Source organism: Polypterus senegalus, chromosome 3 (assembly GCF_016835505.1).
Source record: "Polypterus senegalus isolate Bchr_013 chromosome 3, ASM1683550v1, whole genome shotgun sequence".
Taxonomy (NCBI): Eukaryota; Metazoa; Chordata; class Cladistia; order Polypteriformes; family Polypteridae; genus Polypterus; species Polypterus senegalus.
Window position 1 is genome coordinate 12,600,539 of NC_053156.1, and position 6,000 is coordinate 12,606,538.

Here is a 6,000-nt window from a genome sequence, read left to right on the forward strand (position 1 = left end):
GACTCTAAACAACTCCAAATCATATTATGTGATATCATCTACTGTTAAATTCTACTCTGTACTTCAACAATTTTTATTTTTATACTGCATTGAGGATTTGTTCTGTTCTGTGTATTGTTTTGACTTCCTTGTTTTTGATACCCACTGCACGCCCAACCTACCTGGAAAGGGGTCTGTCTTTGAACTGCCTTCCCTTGGGTTTCTTCCATTTTTTTCCCTACAAGGGTTTTTTCCTTGTCTTCTTAGAGAGTCGTGTCATTCATTCCTCCCATGCTTGATCCGCACCAGTTTCCCTACAGAGCAAACATGTCTACAGAGGACGCCGTGGCCACTGTTCTCCATGCTGTTCTGTCCCATCTGGAGCAGCAGAGGAGCTACACATGGCTGCTCTTCATAGACTTCAGCTCTGCCTTTAATACCATTTTACCCCACAGACTGGTGACCAAATTGTCAGATATAGGACTTCCACACTCCATCTGCTTTTGGATCAAGGACATCGTGAGTGATCGCACTCAGAGGGTTAGAGTGGGCCCCTACTTCTCCACACCCATCAGCCTCAGCATTGACTCTCCACAGGGTTGTGTGCTGAGCCTCTGCTCTGTACCCTCTACACCAGTGATTGCATCCCTGCCCACCACAGTAACACCATTGTTAAGTTCGCTGATGATACCACGGTAGTAGGGCTCATCTCTGGGGGGGATGAGTCCGCCAAAAGGGATGAGGTGGAGCGGCTGACCACGTGGTGTAGGAATAACAACTTGCTCCTAAACATAGCCAAGACCAAGGAACTCATCGTGGACTTCAGGAAGAAGGCAGACAACATCCAGCCACTCATCATCAACGGGGACTGTGTGGAGAGTGTCTCAGGCTTCTGCTTCTTGAGAGTCACCATTAGGGAGGACTTGACCTGAGGAACACACACTGCTGAGGTAGTGAAGAAGGCCCAAAAGAGACTCTACTTCCCGAGGGTGCTCAGGAAGAACAACATCCCTGAGAAACTGCTGGTGTCCTTTTACCGCTGCACAGCAGAGAGCATCCTGGCCTACTGTCTCTGTGCGTTGTTCTCCAGCTGCACAGTAGCACAGAGCAAAGAGCTCCACAGGGTCATTAAGGTCACCCAGAGGACAGTCAGCTGTCCTCTCCTCTCACTAGAAGAACTACATACTTCCTGTTGTCTCAGGAACGTCAAGAAACTTCTTCAGGACCCATCACACCCAGGACATGCATTGTTTGAACGCCTGCCTTTCAGATCCATAAAGACTAAGACAAACAGACTGAGAAACAGTTTCTATCCTCCAGCCATCACCATGCTGAATGCTGCTAAGTGGTCAGTCTGACCGAGTGCACCGTCACGTTTACAATACGGCACTAAGTCAACATTGGCTAAGGGACAAGTGCAATATGGCGTATGTATGAGGGGAAAGCATTTTTCTGCTGTTATGGACTGTTTTGGTACTTATTTTATTCCCTTTTTATTTTAGTTTTCACTTGAGTAATTGTGTTTTTGTTTTTATTTTATTTCATTTTTTGCACTGGAAAATTGCACCTAAAAATTTTGTTGTACAATGTCTCATTGCTACAATGACGATAAAGATTTTGATTTGATTTGAGAGTCAAGGCAGGGGTGGGCTGTCAAGAGGCAGGGCCTGTTAAAGCCCATTGCGGCACTTCTTGTGTGATTTTGGGCTACACAAAAATAAATTGTATTGTATTGTATTAAAGTTGGGGTGGCACAGTGGCACAGTGGGTAGCACTGCTGTCTCGCAGTTAGGAGACCTGTGGGTTCGCTTCCCGGCTCCTCCAACTGTGGAGTTTGCATGTTCTCCCCGTGTCTGCGTGGGTTTCCTCACACAGTCCAAAGACATGCAGGTTAGGTGATCCTTGGTGATCCTAAATTGTGCTTGGTGTCTGTGTGTGTGCCCTGCGGTGGGCTGGCGCCCTGCCCGGGGTTTGTTCCTGCCTTGCGCCTTGTGTTGGCTGGGATTGGCTCCGTGACCGTGACCCTGTAGTTAGGATATAGTGGGTTGGATAATGGATGGATGGATGTATTAAAGGGCTTGAATAGTGACAGTTCCAGGTCTGACCAGGGGGTGGCGAGGTGCATTGACTTTTCTCTCAATCCTTTGCAGACCATTCACAGGAAATTCCATAGGGTTCCTGCGCCCGTGATGACGTCACTTCCTGCACAGACGACGTCACTTCCATTTTCTGGCGCCTGTGATGACACCACTTCTGGTTTTGCCATCCATGATGACGTCACTTCCTGTCCAGACCTTTGCCACATGTCATCAGTTCTGTCTTGGACACAACTCCACAAAATCCAACCCTTTTGCAGCCAGGGCATAATATATGAGTGGCTGCCCCAAACCTTTATATGTAACCTATATATATACTGAGTATACTTTATATATTAAACTAGCAAAGTACCCGCGCTTCCAGCGGTGAAGTACTGCCTTAAAATTTTTATTAAGAAGAAAATTAAACCTTTTTAAACTGAGGGAAAATATCCCAATAATTATTTGTTAAGGATCTCTTTGTATACCACATTGTGAGTTCGGCCCTCCAGTTGTAATATGACCAAGCTGTGCGCTGAGCTTACTCTTGATCATGTAACGTACAGTTGGCCATGTGAACAGTAATCTTGTCTCAAATCTCACAGCTTGGATTGCTGCTGTCATAATCGGTTTGAGTTTCATGGTTTGTTTCAATTACGTTGGTATTTGCAGGACTTGTTGTGTTGAAGTGACATTCGGCATCTGTCAAGCGTTGTAAGCACACAACCGGTTTCATCGATAACTTCACATCCAGCTTTTGAGAGCTTAAACATTCATAAACATCAAGTGTCCACTACTGAAATCGTCACCTGTCAATCTAAGATGTTTAAGAGGCATTGGCGGTTGTCCAAAGGTGTAAAATATTTGGCCATTTCGTACACTTGAAAGCGACAACCGAACAATTCAGCGGCAGCCATCAACTCACATGCAGATCCATAGGTGAAGGGCTTAAGCATTTCACTCTTCTAGTGCTCCTGTGTAGTCTAATTATCTCCTGTACGTCATCAGTCCACACCTTGAACCTGTCCAGTCATTCAATACATAAGACACAATGGATATCAAGAGTGAGCCTGATATGGCCGTGCAATATGTAACACAGAGAATGGAAAAGGCAGGTGCCATCTCCGGGCATGGAAACCACTCGATAAGTGACAGTCCTTTGATCGATGGTGATCACCTCGATAGACATGTTAATGGGGGTACGGTTAGAATGGTAAAGGAAATGAGTACCTGAACAATGTAAAGTAAGTCTAAAATACCTACACAATAACTATAATCGTAATAAATGAACAATAAAACAGCGGAGAAGCCGTGGATTAAATAAAAAGGCTGCAGTTATCAGCAGGGAGACGTGAATCCCGTGGTGAAGCAAGGAAGGGAATGAAGAAACCGGAGCGACGGACGGCCTTATATGGGCAGGCAGCCAACAACGTGGGGGGCGTTGGGATGGGGGACTCAACGCCGCCTCCCACGGTGACCGAGCTGCAGGCTATGGACGTATATATGTACGTAAGTAGGATTCAGTTAGTGTTGGGAGCCTGCGTACTAAATTTCTTGAAGATGGGCCCATAAGTAACAAAGAGCGTTGGAAAGTTCAATATGGCGGCCGACAGTGGCGTCATACCACCGAAATAAGTACGTACATCGGTTTCTGTTAGTGCAGGGAAGCCGCCTACCAAATTTCGTGAAGATGAGGCCGTAAATAATGGCAGACGTTATCAACCGATATGACCGTTACGCGTAGAATTTCGAAATGAAACCTGCTTAACTTTTGTAAGTAAGCTGTAAGGAATGAGCCTGCCAAATTTCAGCCGTCTACCTACACGGGAAGTTGGAGAATTAGTGATGAGTCAGTGAGTGAGTGAGTCAGTCAGTCAGTGAGGGCTTTGCCTTTTATTAGTATAGATGTATGTTGTCGTACCTTGCATAACTGAATAACCTTAATGGCACAATAACATTTCAATACATTTATGGTCACTACAGTATTTGGATTTAATAATCGTCATGTGGGAAGAAGGCTGACTCGCATAAATAAGTAGAGCCGAATAGTGCAGTCAAGGAGCTTTTGAATTCAGCCGAGTGAAAAATGACGGCTGTCCGATTAACTGCGATTTTAGTTCCCTAAAATGCGAGCGGGATGACCAGTGTGTTAGAAGAGAAGAGATCTCAGACTGGCCGCCCTGTATGTCAATCAAGTGGCAAATGCCATAGAGAGGATATATGATAGACTAACGTTTAAAAATTTGTTTTTTGAATGCAACACAATCTACCTGCACTACCTTTGCGATCTACCGGACGATCGCGATCGACGCATTGGGCACCTCTGGTGTAGACCTTTGACTTGAGCAGAAATCAGGTGAATGTGTGGGCCACCGACATCGCCGCGTCTCCCGCTAAACTTGCATGGATCTCCGCGCAGGCCGTATGAGCCGTCACACCACATCCATTTCTGCCAGTTCTCTATTATGTCAATGTGACATTTTGAAGTGACGGTGACCGTTGCTCCACCCTAAGGGTTGACAATGCCAAATTCTGCAACGGCACACCAAACTGCAACACGTGTGCTCACTGTGCGGGGGTCTCTGATGAAGTTCACAAGGGTGGGTTTCTGCCCAATAGTGGAAGTTTTCCTTATTTACTCACACATTCAAATGGAAATGTGCCTCATGGCTGACGTCACATGACGATGGCATCTCGATGAACGGTTTGCAGAATGTTGGCGCACAACTCTCGATGGCTCTCCCGGTCTCTCCCAGTGAGTTCCTGCACTGCCATCTATGGAATCCATTCCCGGATGGGTTTATCCATTCCCGGGAAAAATGACAGAGTGCACGGGCATCTCACATGAGAACGGTTTTAGAACGAGCGACACTTATTTTGAATAAAACTACTGCAGTACGTTGACACCAATAAAAGACTAACCTTAACTTTAAGCAGTTCATGCTGTCATACAACTACATGCATCTAGTTAGTTACAGTAATAAGAGCGTAGAAAGCACAACGTGTCGAGCGTCCGGTCGTCTGGGCGAGAGCGCGCCTTTGTGCAGAGTACGCCAGCCGCTGAGAAAGCACGCTCTGCCTCCACTGAAGTAGGCGGCACAGTCACTCAAAAAATGCTGCCAAACTCCGTCGTTTTTAAACTCGACAAACTCGGCCATTGGTACGAGGCTTTCAACACAAACAACTGATGTTCCGACTGCCGACTGGACCCGAGCTCTGCTCCAGTTGGAAACTTGACACCAGCCTGTACTGTCAACAGCACGTGCCACAGACGTCAATGAAGTCTGCCCCGTCCCAGCATTCGTGAGCTGCAGAGGGTAGACTCCGCCCAGTCCATTGTGCTCAGTCTTAGTGGGAGCCGGGAGACTGACGACTGCTGCTGGTCTGTTGTTGACTGAATTAATCGGCCACACACTACACCGTGGGCCAAAAAACCGTGCCATTTAATTATTTCCAAATATAACTAATTTTGACACTTTTACACGCTATATATGCGAGCTTGGCCATTCCCATTCACCTGGGGCCTCATGTATAATGCTGTGCGTAGAACTCGCACTATAACATGGCGTAAGTACAAAAGCCAAAATGTGCTTACGCACAGAAAAATCCCGATGCAGGAATCTGTGCGTACTCCAACTTCCACGTTCTTCCGCTACATAAATCCCAATCAGCGTGAAAACTAACGCTTGTGCACGCGCATTATGTAACGCCTCAACTCCTCCCAGAATTACGCCTCTTTGAATATGCAAATCAATATAAATCACCCTTAAGCTCAGCCTTCTGTGAAAAGACAATGGGAAAAGCACGGGGAAAATATAAGAATTTCAGCGAATACCAAGTGGAGGCAAAGGAAAAACATACTATTTGTTCAAATAAACCGTGGTATAATCAACAAAAGGAAGTTGATCGAGTGACATAGCGTGTTGGAGAAACTTGAAAGCTCACG